This window comes from Perca flavescens, chromosome 14 (assembly GCF_004354835.1).
Source record: "Perca flavescens isolate YP-PL-M2 chromosome 14, PFLA_1.0, whole genome shotgun sequence".
Classification (NCBI taxonomy): Eukaryota; Metazoa; Chordata; class Actinopteri; order Perciformes; family Percidae; genus Perca; species Perca flavescens.
In genome coordinates, this window is record NC_041344.1 from 25,421,511 (window position 1) to 25,439,254 (window position 17,744).

A 17,744-nucleotide genomic window follows, 5' to 3' on the forward strand; every position below is an offset into this window, starting at 1 on the left:
TGTAAGACATACAGTGAAGATAACTATATGATAGCTTTGCTGGCTTAAGTATAGTGTTACTTATTGACTAATGAAAAATTAACTTGACAAATATATTTAAAAACTCAATCTCATACTGACCTGTGGAGTTTCCTCATTTCAAATTCAAACCAAGCTCTTGATTAAAACCAATGCTTGTTTCAGGAGTAAGAAGGTCTTTTTGGAATATTGAGGAGTAAACTTATGCACAAATTTATGATACGTTGTCATATTAATTTTGACTGGCCTGCAGGGTGTCGATGAAAATCATGTAAACCCGTTGAGAATAGTTCAGAGTAAAGCGACACTGTAGTTTAAAGTCGGAGTATTTAATTTCTAAAAGAACAATTTTTTTTTACGTCTTCAACATGAAAAGCTGAATTCTAAAGCAATACAACGCACCCTTCCTTACACAGGGGTTTCGCTGAGACAACCTTACTTCGTCTGGTATGACCAGTAGCTTTTGGTAGCTATTGTTATTTAATGTCAGCAAATGTTACTTACTGTTAACTATAAGCATTTATCATAATCATGTAATTGCCCTTTTTACATAGGGGTGCTCTAATAGAACAGTATTATTCTGCACTGTGCTACAGTACCAGTAAAATGTGACTTTTGGAAACATACATATCCACTTACAAATGCATGATTATAATACAGCTCGCTCTGTTTTTGTTTCAGTATATCAAGACACCTTCATTTAGAAATGTGGTTGCTGACCTATGTCTAGTACAGCGTCTATTTGTAATAATCGTATTCTCTCATCTCACACAAAATGGCACACCAGCACCCCTACATGCACATTTTCTCACCCTTCACCCACTTGACCTGCATGAGCAAGCTACTCTGCATGTTTACCACCATTCCCCCACTCAGAGTAAAGGGTAAACATCCCGGCTTTGAGTGATTATCCAGAGAATATCCTGACATGCTTCCCCCGGCTAAGCAATGGAGCTGCTGAATCCATAGCCTAAACCTTCCCTCCATAACACACGCACGCCACCCTCAGGGCTCTTACTTCTAACCACCAGCACTGTTTTACGTACAGGAGCCAGGAAGTGGCCTGGTAAAGAATGTGTAGTGGCGCTACAGCAATCCAGTAACATAGCAGGCGATCGGAGGCAGTGGGGAATACAGAGACAGTCGATTACGACAGGAGAGCTAAATTAGCATCATACTGGGACAGATGGAGGATGTAGCTGCAGGTTGAAACATATGGACACACAAACTCACAACGATTGGCCATCAATTCAAACACAACCTGTGCCACGCTTCCAGCTTGTACACAAGGCCCCGCACACACATACGCGCACATACACACAGTTGCCGTCTGTCACTTCAGTTACGAGTGCCTTAGGACTTCAGAAATGTTGGGTGGACAGATGATGCAATAATGTCATATTATGGATCAGAGTAATAAATGTAGGCCATACAGGCGGATATCTCTGTTTCCAGTGTGTAAAACACGAGGCAAGAGAGCATTAGCAGCTGTGTGAATGGAATCACACACACACACACAGATATATATATATATGTAATCTTGAAATGGGAGAAATTTGATTTGCCTTTAAAGCTCGGAGACTTTTTCATCCTTCCCCTCTTCCTACCATTTCTAATTCTTCTTCCTCAGTTCTCCTTCTCTCTTTTTATAAAGTGTAATTGAGGGGAAGTGATTGCAATCTATGTGTCTCTGTGATTGACACAAACACATTTAACGCCACCCCAACCTCATACCATTTCTTACTCACGCGCACACACACACCATTAAACACACAGGACCTATATATGTCACAACGATTGAGCACTCACTCCACACCTCCAACATATACAGAGGGAAAAAAGGCGAAGTGGATTCTGAAAGCGAGGCGTTAGTCGCGGGGGGTATGATGTGCTTGGCATCTATAGGTAGAGTGGTTAAATGGCAGAAGTGCTGTGTGAATTGGCGTGTACATTCACGGCAGCTTCCGCCAAGATGCCTGGGCCTCCTGATGGGGAGCTGGAAATGATGTCTTAGCCTTAGGCCTGGAAGATGGGGTGGCACCCTTTGCCTAATGGCAAAGTTCCTCAACGTCTCATCAAATTTCACCGCAGCGCTGTGGAAGAGATCTGACATTTCTTACAGCGCTTCAGGTATACGAATACATCGGAATCAGCCATGACATGTACATGACAGGAAGTGGGTGTTGGCTGATTGATGAAAGAATGGAAACAAGGGATGTAGGGGAGGATGAACCCAGAAAAGCTGGGTTTACTTAGCTTTTTATTTGCAGAAATAGATTTTACCAACCTTTAAAGTGCTGCCATAAAACCTCATGACCTAAATTCATGCAATACATCAAAGTAAGAGGACTTAACAGTAATGGGAAGTGGTATCAATATCTGATGCATGTTATATGAAGACGGGATGTCTTGGGGGGGGCATAAATTAATTATTTTCTGAATGGATAGCTGATTTTTATCCATATGGTAATGACCTGTTGCAGGTCATACATCTTTTTATTTAAAGGTTCGGTTTACAAATCACAAAAAAAGTAGGTAAGTGGTCTCAGGTTTTGAGAAATCCATCTTTAATGGGGTCTGTTTGATTTAAAGGAAGTGCTTGTCGGATGTCTAAAAGTGACTGAAACCGGCTCTACCCACACCTTCGCAATGTGGAATTGAGGGCTTTGCATCATCAATTTTTGTAACTTTTGAAATTTACAATTGAACGACCAAGCGCACAATAAAGCGCTCCTGCAAATAATGTTGCATCATAGTTTGTGTGTAGCCTTTATGTTGCTGGACTAGTGAGTTTCTTCAAGTCCGTTTAGAGCTAATCCGCAGTTTCCAAGTTTCATTGGGACTATTTCTTTGGTAGAAAGTTTGAGTGTGTTAAAGGATGAGATCATCCTACACTACATATGAATTGGAAAATATTCTCTGGAACATCTCCAAGTGTGAAGGACAGCCGCAGATACAAAAGGGCAAAAAGTTAAATTTCAGAAATAACAGCCCACATTCCACATCAACTCTAAAACTGTCAAATAACCTCTTCTGAATCTGAATCTCATTGGAAATGCAATGACCACTACTGCACCTAAATTTATGCTACAATACACTGTATTTATTAAAGTTTATTGAGCATGCATTACCAGTTTGCAATGCATCCACAGATCAAACGGACTTGTGCACACACACACGTGCATGGATTTGGCAGGCTGCCCTGGCCATGTGTGGGGAAATATAAATAAAGAGATTGAGGAATCAAGGCATAAATGAGGCTCGACACTCCTTTCTCTCACAATCCATTTCCCCATTCCGAGGGGTGACACGGGCACCAAATAATCTCCCTCCCTCTTTCCACTGGCTCAGAATAGAAGTAGACAGCAGCAACAATAGTCATTTACCTTCCGTCTATCTCATACAAACGAAGACGCATGCGGCCGTTGACCTCCCGCACACATTTGAAAACTCACTCGGCTATTGAGGAGAACGAAAGATAACCCGCTTGAACCCAGTGGACAGCTTCCAATTTCATTTCAGACAGAATTAGACATCATAAACACATCCAGTTCGTTGATGAAACCAAATCTTTAGAAAAATGTTGAAATAGAGAGAAAGCACCGGCGTAAACAGGAAAACGTATTGGTGAGAGGCAGGAGAGCCGTGGCCTGGCAGTGCTCCCCCTTACAGATTATGGCTTGACATTTAGAGTCAGAGCCAGTGAAATGTCAGAAGGGTTATGACAGGAATGGTGATAGGTAGATTATGACTGACCTCTGACCTGGAAGTTCTGAAAGGTCACGGCTCACTCAGCCGTCTGGGAGCGGATGCGCTTTCAGATCACGAAAATGAAAGGTGTCCGAGCCTAACAAGGATACACAGGAAAGTTTGCCAACATCAACATTTCTGGGCAGATTTTTTATGACATTCTATTAATGTAATCTGACTGTTGGCTAAAACCGGACCCCTGATCTACCGTTGCTACGCTCTGCAGCAGCACATAGTTCACAATGATAACGGTGGGGATTTACTCCTCAAAACAATGGGTCCTTGATTTCAGACAAATGCAAGCTTCTCATTTCTGGCAGGTGACTGTTCATATTGTCAATTGTCAAGATAACTAGCTGTAGCTAGCTTTCTACCAATAAGCAAATTCCATGTCTTGGTTGAAAATGCTGTCTCTGGCGTTCTTTTTAATACACATACATATATTGGTCCTAGTGTTTGAAGTATGATAAAGAACAATGCAAGATAAGACTAGTTATTTCATTCTAACATCATTTTGTATAGGTGCGTAGCTTACATCCACAGACAGAGGCAGACACACAGGCTTTGATATTCTAGCACCCTGGAAATGAAGTATGCCCTAATTATGGTTGGGTACCGAAACGCAGTGAGAATAGGGCACCGGTTCCAACGTAAACGGTAGTAACAAGACCGAATAAGATTTCGTTGCCTGACTTTTTTTTCTTCTGCTGCACAGGACGCTACGTTACCGTTAGCTAGTAGCTGGATTAAACACAATGGTTAAGCGGTGTAAAGTGTGACTGTATGTCCCTGTAGAGGATTCCAAAAGCGGGACGTAACAGTCTGACTGCAGCTGCCGTTGTCGGAAAAACAACACAGACGGTGCGTTTACTTGAAACTCGCCAGCCTTTTAAGTTACTGTAAAATACCCTTTTCCCATCTGGTGCTTGTTTTTGTCGTTTACCATCAATTTACTGGTGAAATAAGTCATTGTTACAAGTTATTGTTATTACATTATTAATCAATCATTTAATTTTGACCATATGGCCTTAGCAATAAACAAGCAGTTCTTTAATGTTGCCAACTGTCGTTTTGTGCTTCTTTTTTTATATATTTTATATTATATACATTATAAATATATTTTTTATATATATATATATATATATATATTTCGGTTCAGGCACCAGTTTTAAAAGTATCATTTTAGCACTGGTATCGGAAAAAAACCAAACGATAACCAACCCTAGCCCTAATGTTACGTCCTTACTACTAATGTAATATCAGCTTGGAAATAATGCAGGTTTAGGTTAGTTCCGCAGGTATAGCTAGTTAGCCAGACATGCTAACGTTTGCAGCTGAAATTAGAGCAGACAACGGACTGTTTAATCCATTCCTTACACTTCTGGTTTTAGAAAAGCAGTAAGGCTAGGTCTGCCACGCATAGCTACAGTTGCAAAGCTATTGTTTGGACAGTCACTGTTTGGGGGAGGGCTTTTGTGTACAGCCAATTGATTCTTGCTCAAATACCATAAAAGCATAAAGTGCCAAACAAACGACCAAGGGAGACTTTAACCACTTTAAGTTCAGCAGAGTTCAATTTGCAGGCTTTCTCTCCCTCAGCGCCATGATACTAACCAGATTACCTTCTGCCATTACATCAGTCTCCAACAATCAATATGTACCATTACTGCTAATCACTGTTTAATTAGTGATATATTCAAGGCCCCTTGTTTGCCTTGTGTGTAATTGTTCTTGTGTGAGTTGGAGTCTGCGTGACATCCACCCACATTGAACACTTCCAAACACTCAACACTCAGATTACGCTTTAAAGAGATCTGAAGCGCTACCTGTTTCACCTGGGGCAGTCGCTAGTCTTTATCTATAAAGCAAATTAACAAAACCCACAACGCTCCATCATCCAGCTTAGATATCTCCTTTCTTTTGGTGCTGGAATTCCCATCACAAGCCACTGAAACAACAAGGATCAACTCAAAAGTTCACAGAGAAGAAAAGGAATGTGTTTGGGCTTCTCTTATTGCTAATACAGCAAGGCATTAGTAATGCCTCTTATACACTATGAATGATCCTCGGCACAGACTGAGAAGGGAGGAATCATTCGCCTTTGGGCATAAAAACTGTGAGCTTTGATTATTGATTCAGGTACCATTTCGACCTGAAAGAACTCGCAAGCTTAAAAAAGAAGCGAGAATAGAAGAAAGGGGTTGAGTCATTTGAGGGAAACACATGTCGGGGGAGTTAAACCCAAGCTGAATTGCAATTTAACAGTTTGGTGGGGTATAAGAAGAAAAAAGAGAAAGAAAAGACAACAGATCAACTTGAAACTCCTGTTGTTTATGGCTGTAAGAAAAAGAAAAAGAAGAAGAAGCAAGAAATAAAAAGCAAGGATACTCATTCATTTCTTAAATTTTGCCAATTTGCTCATTCTGTTTCTGTTAAACGCACATGAATGTTGCCGTGTAATTACATATGAGAGTGTGAAAACAAGCGAGCGAATATTTCCTTAATTTATTATGTCTTTGAAGAGGTGGTAATGGTCTCTGTCTTTCGGATGTTATGTTTGTGCATTTACATAATATGTAATGCCAGAAGATGAGAGAAAATGTGCCGTTTTTCTTTTTCTGGCCAAGGCTAAAAATACCCAGGATGTTGTAACATAGCGGCAACACGCGCTGTTTTGGATTGGTGGTTCAGGCTGGGATCAGTTTTCATCCTAAAAACAAACATCCCAAACCTCTGGAGGAGCCAAAATTTAAAACTGACCAGATATCAGTTTCTCTGTGTGTATGCACCCCCGCCCCAAGCGTTTGTTGTGAAAGCAGCCGGGGAAGAGATTAAAGTGCTGAAAAGCCCCCATTCCAAAAAAACACTTGAAAACAAGAAAATGCTAGACAATCCATGCTCCCTTTTAATGCCGAGATTAAAATGCGTTCTCATTTGTGTGAGACGGTTTTTCAAACTCGCTAAAAAGAATACTCCTCAGATTGTCGGATGCGAGTGGTGAGCCATGTTGCTGAGCAGAACTGTCTATTTGTGTGTGTGTGTGTGTGTGTGTGTGTGTGTGTGTGTGTGTGCGCGGGGGGGTGGACGTCAGTGCAAAACCTATTAGTATGTCTGAGCCTGCATCTCCAAATCTTGTTACTCTGAACTGATGCAACAGGAATGCAATACAAACTCCCTTGCCCTCCCCTCCCTCCCTCCCTCCCTCTCTCCCCCAGCCTATCTCCAGCTCGCTCGCCCACTTACTCGCTACCTGCGCTTCTATTGCAGCTCTTCTTCTTCCTCGCCCCCTGGACACTCTCTCTCTCTCTCTCTCTCTCTCTCTCTCTCTCTCTCTCTCTCTCTCTCTCTCTCTCTCTCTCTCTCTCTAATTCCCCTCTTCCCCTCCTCTTTCAATCAAAATCACTGTCTCTGGGTGCTTTCTAATCTTTGTTTCTGTTTTTCCATAGCCAACTATTTCTCTTCTTTGAAATTGTGTTGCGCTGTCCAGAGTTCCACAACACCTTGTAAATCACTCCTTTAAACTAAAAACAGAGTTTGCTTCTTTGATGTTTTTGACATTTTTTCTCTCACAATTACATTTCTTACTCTCTATCCTTTTTATCTTGCGGCCACCTTTTTGTAATATGTCTGAGTATGATTACTATTGATTACTAAAGATCCAAACTGTAGCATGCTCAAGAAAAATATAGCCCCGCTCTCAATACAGGTGAAGTGTTTGGGAGAAACATGTTGACACGTTCAATGACTTCCATTGACGGGAACTCATTTCAGCCCCAGAGAAAGTGACAAATCCAAACTGAAAATGTAGCTTAGATATCAAGTTATCTCAATTAAAAGGAAAACAGTTTTAGGTTTTGTGTCCCTCATCTTGCAGGGCACCACAGACCGGCCGGATAAGGAAATGGGACCTTGCTGAGCGTACGGTAGTTTACAGATGTCACTTTAAAGGATTTCTTCAGGGTTATTCACCGTCTCCTCTGGTGGGCAAATGCATTTTTGTATCAGTGCAAAAATGCATTGCCGCCGCAGCTAGCTTAGCTTAGCGTAATGAATGGAATCCTTTGTTGCCGTCTAGCATGTCGTGAGTAAAAGTGACCCAACAACAACAAAAACAAAACCTAATTACTTCTTGTGGCCTGCGTATTCACAACGAGTAAAAATAGCAATGCAGATTAAGACTAGATGATTTCCTAGGGAAATATTGACTTGGGACTATATTGGGTGGAAGTAGGCTACAGCCGAAGCACTGCTACTCGGGCACAGAGATATCGGCAGCCTGCGGAGCTCCACGGGCTTTCGACATACATTGCGTATATTTACACTTTGAATTTCATCATGGCATTTATATAACACATACTCTATGGTCTTACAAAGCTAATGCGTTTGACCGATTTTAATTTCATCCATTTTTGTGAATTGGAGAGGTCTCGTTAGGAAGAAGCTAGCTATGGCAACAAAGGACTCCATTCATTACGCTAAACTAAGCTAGCTGCGGCGGCGCCAGACTAAGACAATGCATGCACTGATACAAACATGCATTTGCCCACCTATATAAATATAGAGGAGATGGTGAATAACCCTTTTTCAACAAACTGTGGAGTATTCCTTTAAGGTTAGGGAAAGATTGTAGTCATGGTTAAAAGAGCAACAACATTGATGGTTGTTAAACGTGCGGTATACTCGCCGCAGCCGAGCTGTCGAGCGCCAGTGTAACATCATAGGAGCGCCATCACCATTTATACTCCCGCGTGGTGGTCACGACATTAGTTGCAGTCTTCTCCTGAACAAAGATGGCGCTAATAAGGAAAGGCTACCGACTTTGCTATTTCTACGGACTAGAAGAAGAAGAAAAAGGTAAACAACGGCAGAACTGGCAGCAGCATTGCCGCCAATGCTTCGATTTGATTCGATGACCTACTTCGTCAGATCAAGCCTTTCATTCACCATAAAAGAACTCATCTTAACCCAGTAAGTTTACAAGAGAGACCTGCAGTCACTCTAAGAGTCCTGGCATCCGGGTACCCTCGAGCTCATTCAGGCTTCCTGTTTTCAGCTTTGTCGCACGCAAGATCTACGTCTTTTTTGACGTCACATTCGCGCGTGCGAGCTCGGCTACGACGACTGTAAAACGGCCTATAGGAGGAGGGATGCAGACCGTACACGGTTGTCAAAGTCAGACACTTTTGTACATCGAGCTATCCACCACCATTACACCACCGTATCTGCGCTGGAGGCCACCCCCCTCTCCGCTGGTTGAGCGGAGTAGTAAACAACAATGTGCTTTTGTTTCCACGGCAATCAAAGCCAGCGTGATTGGCGCTCGCCTGGTTGTCGCTCGCATTGTGTCAGAGTACATTTACATAAAGGTGAGCATTTCTGTAGAAGAGATTCTCTGCTGGGCTATTTATTTTTTGCATTGCAAATGAATACAGTAATTTGAAAAGATCTTTTTTTGCGTGTTTGTTCCAATATGGACACACACTGATTAGACTGGATTAAAGCACCAGTCAAACATGGGTGAGTGCAGTGATCCATAAATGAGAAAAGCCCTGGAAGTAATGCATGTTGGCTCTTATCTTTAGCCTATATAACAAGTCACAATGGGGTCAAAGTCATGTTGGTGACATATCCGTCTTCCCAGTGGGAAAACCAGTCAGTGTGAATCCCCCTGCACCAACAATAGACTCCTATCTTTCTCTCTCTTTATTCTACCCACCGCAGAGATTCTAATACTCTGTATTCCCAACATGGATCGTCACCGTTTCCTTCAAGCACATGAATCTCCCTGGGGGAAGCATCCGCCCAATCTGCCTCCCCCTGTCACCGCACCCTAAGGATGCTGCTCTGTCCATGGGGAGCGAAGGACTTGTCTCCCCTAGAGTTGAATAAGTCATGGAAGGTGTCGTCCCTTTCCTCAATAATAATTCATGGACTGGCGCATTGGCACTGGCAAGGCCTATATCTTTTTTTTATTGACACACATCTAATATCTGTCCGCTCTGAAATGTATGTTTCCATTGTTAAGATCTGGCGTTTCTTTGTGATGAACTACTTCATCATGTTCGCAGAGGCTGTGATTAAATGTGTGTTGTTTTATGACGATGGTGTAAATTGAGGAAGGGTGTAATAAAAGTTGCCCGGGGCTTTCTTTTCCTTTTGTTTTTTTCTTTTTCAGCTGGCGGATGTAGAAAGTGCTAAATTAGAAAAAGGGTTGCTGAAAATATAGAGGGTTTCTCCTTACAACTCCCCTGGCACGCCAGCAATGCCACAGCTCTTAGATTTGAAAACAGAGCAGGTATCACACACACAACGGCCTTGAATTGTGTCCTGTCTGGGGATTTGGTGAAATAACCCGACGGCAGAAGTCATAAATCTGGCTGAAACTGGTCTTATATGCGTCCAAATAAAGCATTCGAGTGCCCGCGCCTTTGCATTAAAATGTCTGCCCTACCTTGGTTTGAGGGGGCAGACAAACATGTAACATACAATTTGGGGTACGCATTACACATGCTGTGTGAGCAAGAAATTATGTCACATAGGAGCACATGGTGTGTTCTGACACACACACACACGCTGGCGGAAAATATAAAGTCACACACGCAGACATCAGAAATTAACCAATAGCAAGGAGGTACATCATTTACCTAACATTGCCCTCGGGAGAGTGTAAATAATGTATATGAGGCCTCGACAAAACCTAGTACACAATATCAAAACAGAAAGCTGCACTCACACACAGTCACTGTGTGTTATTGGTTTAACAAAGCTCTGCTATGCGGTGCTATCAGATCCACTCTGGGGAAAGTGAAATAGTGGCAGCGGGTGTGAATGAGTGCTGAGGAATGAGATTTTTCTCCAAACTGGGAAAATATTATTATACTGAGTCAAGAATTTCCTCATTACAGAAAGATTTTCCGCTCCGGTTTTCCTCAGCCTTGCACATACGCATCCCGACTCCTGCCTTTGACTTTACTGTATGAGTGTAGGCAGCAGAGCCTGTCTTCAATTATTCACCTATGACGGCTTTTCAACTCAAGACGATCCCCCGGCTCCCCCCATGTCACGCTTTGCTCAGCCCAACTTTCTCTCTCGTCCTTTTTTTCCCTCTTTCACTTCTCCTTTCCGCCTCTTTTCACCCCATGTCTGCCTTCCTTTCATGCCTCAAACCTTTCATCCTCTCTTCGCAGCCACCCCACCACCACCACCACCACCACCCATCACCATCCCTCCTTCTTTACATCTCTCCCAATCTTGAGGAATCCCGTCTCTGCTTGGGCTTGACAAGTAATGGGTGTGTCTCTCCTACTTTTTTTTTCTTTTTCCACCTCCTCCCTGCGCCCTCCAAACCCCACACCGCCATCACTCTTCCCACCACACAATCTCCTCTCATGTCAGGGAAACCTGTAGGCATCCGAGTGCTACTTTTGATCACTGCTTTTACCAGGAGCCCTCACCGCCTTGCTCTGCCTTGGGGTGGCAAGGAGAGGCACAGAGTGAAAGACTGAAAGGGAAGAACAGAGGGAAGTTATGTCAAGTCTGGATGACATGTGCAGCCAGGCAGCTGCTGCGTGCAGCGGAGAGCAAAGTTGGCACATGCCGCTCTCAGTTATGAGCAGTAAATAAACCCCCTGTTAGAGCTTTTGTATATAACACAATGCTGGATAACATACACGCTCTCGTTTATTGTGGTGACACACTTTTCCAGGTATTCGGGTGTAATTGAATGGAAGATAAGAAGACAGAAGAAACAGGGAAGTGTAAACACTGTGCGCCCACTCAGCCACCCGAATCAGGCCAAACAGTAGCAACTCTTGTTTTATTTTGTAATGGAATTCCTCCTCCAGTCAATACGTGCAAATTTGACTATGCTCAAAGGCAGTTATGAGAAGCGAGTTCAAATCTCATCTCTGGTGTCTGGGATTAGCGCTCGGTACGTGGACAAATTGTAATTTAATAGCAACACAAACATAGTAATGAGGTGTATCTGATAGAACCTGATACGATCCATAGTCCAAAAACAAACTTAAAAATGTCATGATATCCCACCTGCTTATTCAAAAAAGGCATCTCCGCAGTAACTCTTGAAAGGAGGAAAAGCTCTGACACAACGGCATGTTTACACAGGAGGTGTTTCAGCTGTGTTCTTCAGTCGTCGGTGTCACAAGTGTCTGATGGAGCAGATGTGCTCCTATTTCAATCAATACAGCTGTCTACAATGCATTCAATACTGTGCCTGAATGCATCCCGCGTAGACAGAAGCTGCTGCTCTGCTGATGTGCCGCTCACAATACGCCTCCTAGGTAGACGTGGTGTAAAGTTTGAAAGGTTTAAGTAACACCTCTGACACCCATCACCAAAGGGTGTGTCCAGGTGTGGTTTGCTGTACCAATGGCTCCAACTTTGATGTTACATTGTACAATAGTACATTGGGAAGTGCACTTGTACCACGTGCTAAATGGCAGCACAAGCAGGATTTATTAACCTGGGTGTAAGTTAGGTACTTGTAGTTACTAAAGACAAACTAATTAATGTATTTATACTAACAAACCAAAAAAAATATTATTGAGAAAGAGCTCGCTCGTGGTGATGAAGCCTCAGAGAAAAAAAAAAAACCCACTAACCTGTCACCCTTTCCTTCCCTTCAACTCTATTGAGCATTTTAGCCTCTATTAGCTCATTGTTTTGGTTTTACAGCCCACGACTTTTGTTTTGGGTCACTTTCACTGCTCTCCAGCTGCAGCAGACAGCTGTTTTCAGCAAGAAAAGTTCTGATAAACCTACTACACGCCACTCACCCACCACCAAATGGCAGACAAAGTTAGCAAATATCTGGTGAGCGGAGTGGAGCATTCAGCCAGATATTTCTCTCAGGAGCTGGTGGAGAACAAACTAGAACTCAAATGAGAGGGAATATTTGTTAGGTGGCCAGAAAGCTTATAGGGTTAAAATGTGTCAATGTTTGTACAGTTTGTTGCCCTGACTCCAAGTGGCCAAAAATAATCTCTTAATACACGTCTTTAGTAGCCATCATATTCTCAAGACCTTTTAACCAAAAGTGTGCAAATTTGCGGCTTTCATCGGCTCAGTTAAAAGTGTCTACATTACCAAACCAATGGTGGCACAGTAGGCATCATCATTCGAATGCTTAGCGTACATGCAAAGCTAACATGCTAGCATTTTAAAGTGACAACTGTTATTGACGGCTATTGAAGATTACAACTTTTTGCCAACATGCGAAGAATTTCACATGTACTTGAGTTAATGCAATGGACTTCTATGCTCTAACACTTTGCATGTTTGACAGAAAACACCATCACCCACCAATGGAAAGGTCTTCCAAGAAGAAACAGAAGTTCTCATTATTCTTTGTTGTCATCTAATGTTTGCCATATCTCAAGACTAAAACACAGATATGCATCATGGGAAAACCCACAGTGGGAATCGTATGCACGCTGCAACACATGTCTAGGGGAGACAATTTAAGGACATGTCTTTGTGCTGGATCAACTTGCAATTCTATTCCAAGTGATTGCATGATATATTCATTATCATAAAATGCATTTGCCTTGAGCAATTTTAAAAAAACAGTTTTTTTATGGGCGCTCTACTGTTTCCATTCAGTCTGTCTAAATCCATACCTCATAAAATACTTGGAGGAAAGCCCAGCTATTGACAATATAATTTCTAATGTTCTCAATATTATGTGCCAAAGTGTGGAAATGAAAGAAATACACACAATGATCTCTCACACTTACCCAGATAAAGTGAAGATGAAACACTTAACACGCAGTTCTTTTCGTGACCGTGAAATTAACTTGAACGTGTTGCTTCATCTAATAAAATTCAAAAGAAAAAGATGGTGTTAGAGATGTATGATGAGAAAAATAAAGAGAGTTCCCTGAGCCTGTCCGGCAGTATGGCGCAAGTACAGGTTCACACAGCTCCAGTCACAGAGGCATTAAAATCTAACAGAGGTGTTAAACTTTGGACGACCTGCAGGACACGCTGCATAAAACAGCAGTAAATTATGCCAATGAGGAGTGCAGACTGCTGGAAATAAAAAGTTATGGATGTGGCTGAGAGTGTGAGGTGAAAGTGTGCATGTATAGCCCTCTGCAACACACACACACACACACACACACACACACACACACACACACACACACACACACACACACACACACACACACACACACACACACACACACACACACACACACACACACACACACACACACAGTCTTCCTTTGTCTGTCAGGTGGAATAAAAGGTTATGAGTCTGGCTAAGGACATAGTGATCACCACAACCCGAGCCTCTTCATTACATTCCTGGAACAGGCTCTGCATTGCTGTCACACTTTACAACACATTGAAAGTTCCTACAATAGAACATTAGAAGTATTGTCGCTGTAAATAAACTGTGAGGTTACATTGACAAATGCACAAAGCACCTAGTTTTGAGCTGCCAGCTCTGTCCGATGTCTTCTCAATGGCTGTTAATGTGACTTACAATGACGTGAGGAGGACATACATGAGGGAGCGGACAAAGGCTCCTATATTGTAGCTGTGATGCAGTATGCAATATTTCACAGGGCGACACACAGTAGACACATAGAGCCTTATACTACTGACGAATGGGATTTATGGAACTGTCAAATCAAGATGCCTTATATGACAGCATCACACAGAACATACTAACCTTCAACTTTAGATTGCATTTCATATATAACTCAGATAATCAGTCAGAGAATATGTCCTGGTAGACCTGTATCATGTCATCACACTCCGTCTCTGTCACTCTCTCTGTGTTTCTTCACACTCTCAACTGTCAGCTATCAAATGAAAATGGGAAAATACAACACTTACAGAGATGTGAATGAGCTTTTGGAAAGAACAGCCATGTGGGCTGTACTGCTCTCTTCTCAGAAACCAAGAAATACAGAAGCTATTAGGCTACTGATTTGGAAAGCTTTAAAGGCCCAGTCGCACCAGGAAGTGGCACGACATAATTTAACAGAGCATCGTCATGAACTAGGCTATGTAGTTCTAGAAGCTTGGTGATGTAGTGACCGCTTGCAGGGCTAGTTGGAAAAAGTTAAAGAGCTAAGCGCTAACCTGCTACCTAGCTGGGAGCATTCTAGCGCTAGCCAGTCACAATCATTGTCAAAATAGCTAGCTACCTAGTTTGCGCCGTCAGTCAGCAAGGCAGTTAGCTTGGTCGCTAACGGGACATTAACTTAATTCACAGTTGTTCAAAAGATAGGCCTATTTGTACCATCATCACCTTGTCTCATGCCACTGTCGTGGAGCAGTTTATACACTGACGGAGGTTGTGGATTAGGAGTGGATGATGCAACACAGCTAATAGTTATAGCTTCCTCCATTTTGTACTCTCCGCTTCCAATTCCATCAAAGATGCGTTATTATGAATCCCACTTGGTTTCTTGGCAAGACCTGGTGGTGGTCAGCCCGGTCTCATGGCAGTTTGTGATATGGTCACATTATGGAATCTATTGAGTCGTGGACAGGACACGATAATGTCGTTTTTTTTCGTGTGGTGATTACGAATTTTAAAGCAATGTATTTCAATGGGAAGCATATTTCGTGATCACAGAACGATGACGGTAGCGAGTAGTAGTGATAAGGCGAAAGTCTGCGCAGGAAGGTTGTTCGGGGTGGTGGATGGGTCAAACAACACAGGACTTTTACCCCGGAGACCGGGGGTCGCGTCCCGCGTGTTGCAGTTCCTTTCCTCATTCTTCTTTTCCTAATCACAACCGTCCCATTGTTGTGGCGTTTCATTTCCCCGTTGTTGTGTGCCCCTGCGCCTGGGAATGTGCCCAGGGATCGCGTACCACATGTGGCGGTCCGTCCTGTTGTTGTGGCCGGCGTGTGGCGCCTCATTTCCCCGTTGTTGCATCCCCCAGAGCAGGTTCGAAAATCGTGACCTGTACACGTTCAAAATTTGTGGCTTGTACACGACAAAAACGTCAAAATCGTGTGTGGAGGTGTCAATGGTGCTCCGAAGTCCAAAAATCGGAAAACAAGAGCTGAAAATTATCGCATTAGCTAGATTGTTAATTATATCCAAAAAGAAAAATAATCTTTTTGCATTAAAAGGCCAGCATAGAATCCAATGTGAGAGCATCTTTTAATTCAAACCAAAGATGTATGGTTTGCAGCAATATAATTTGAAACACACAACATCTTGTGATTAGACTAATGGAAATCTTTACTTAAAAAATTATTTTCAATCTTCAACTTCCAATCATAAAAAAATGATGAAGTGGCTGTCTGCGATCACCTCTTTAACAAAAACATGTTAATGCACATAGACAATCACAATGAGAGTCATTCTGCTTGGTGACAGCAACAGTTACATGGCTAACTTCACACGTTTTGTTTTCTTGCTTTTTTCCTTCTACTGCTATTCTTCCTCCATCACCTCTTCTGTCTTAAGTGAGCCATTTAGCTGTCGGACTCTTGGAGCTGTCAGAGTCCCCGCTCATCTAAGATTGAAAGGCACTTATTTACCACCGCCTCCTCCCCTCCTTTAGTCTCCTTCCGTCTTCTTTCTGTATTCCACTCTCTATCACCTTGCTCCCTCCACACCTCCCACAAATTGCAAAGTTGGCGACACAAGCCAACCTGTTGTTTTTATCCAACAAATGCCCACCACTTGCCATTGCAATCAAAGTTAATGAGCAAAGACTCAAAGACTGAGCACGCAATCAGAAGACAAATAGTGACACTCTCATAGTATGCGCGTGCGCACACACACGCGCACACACACACACACACACACACACACACACACACACACACACAGCCTAAAGTTTTATGGGTGAGTAGTTTTACAAGCTTACGTAGGTTCTTAAAGGAAAACGCCAACTTATTGGGACTTTAGCTTATTCACCGTATCCCCCAGAGTTAGATAAGTCCATACAGTCCCTTCTCATCATGTTGTAACTCAGTCTGACGCATCCACCGCTAGCCTAGCTTAGCCCAGATCCTGGAGGTAATCTAGCCTACTGCTCCCAATAAGTGACAAAATAACGGCAACATGTTGTGATTTGTATAGTCACAGCGTGTACACATAACAAGGTCACATGAGACACAGACATATTTTAACCGTATACAAACTGGGAACTATATTCTCAGAAGGCAAAGCGCTGCTGCTTCTGCTACTTGGGTGGAGTGATTTGCTTGCAGCACCTGAGAAGCCCCGTGGGAAGGAGCAGAAGCAGCAGTGCTTCGCCTTCTGAGAATATAGTTCCCAGTATGTATACGGTTCGAAGATGGCTGTGTGTCATGTGACCTTGTGATTTGTATACGCTGTGACTATACAAATCACAACATGTAAATAGGAAAATGTTGCCGTTATTTTGTCACTTATTGGGAGCAGTAGGCTAGATGGAGCCGGTTACCTTCAGGATCTGGGCTAAGCTAGGCTAGCGGTGGGTGCGTCAGACAGTTACAACACGCACGGAGATGAGAAGGGTATGTATGGACTTATCTAACTCTGGGGGATACAGAGAATAAGCCAAAGTCCCAATAAGTCGGCGTGTTCCTTTAAATACTGGGTATATACCTATTGAGACCCAAACTACATCAGTCACTCTGTCATTACTGAGGGCTCACACACATCACAGCTGTGACCATGATGAATTTCCTGTGCCCTCCTCCACTCTGCCACTTCTCTGCTGCTTCTTTCATACCTCACTTTCCAACTCTACCTCTTAATCCCTCCATCCATCCTCCCTTCCACCCCCGACTATACAGAGTTCACTGTTGGTGTGGCTGCTGTGTGTTTTGGCAGGGCACACTGAGCCTCGCCGGTCCAGCCAGAGTCGGCTCAGCGTGGGCTGGAAAACCTCACAGTGCTCGCCCTAGGCCATCTCACTCACTTACACACACACACACACACACACACACACACACACACACACACACACACACACACACACACACACACA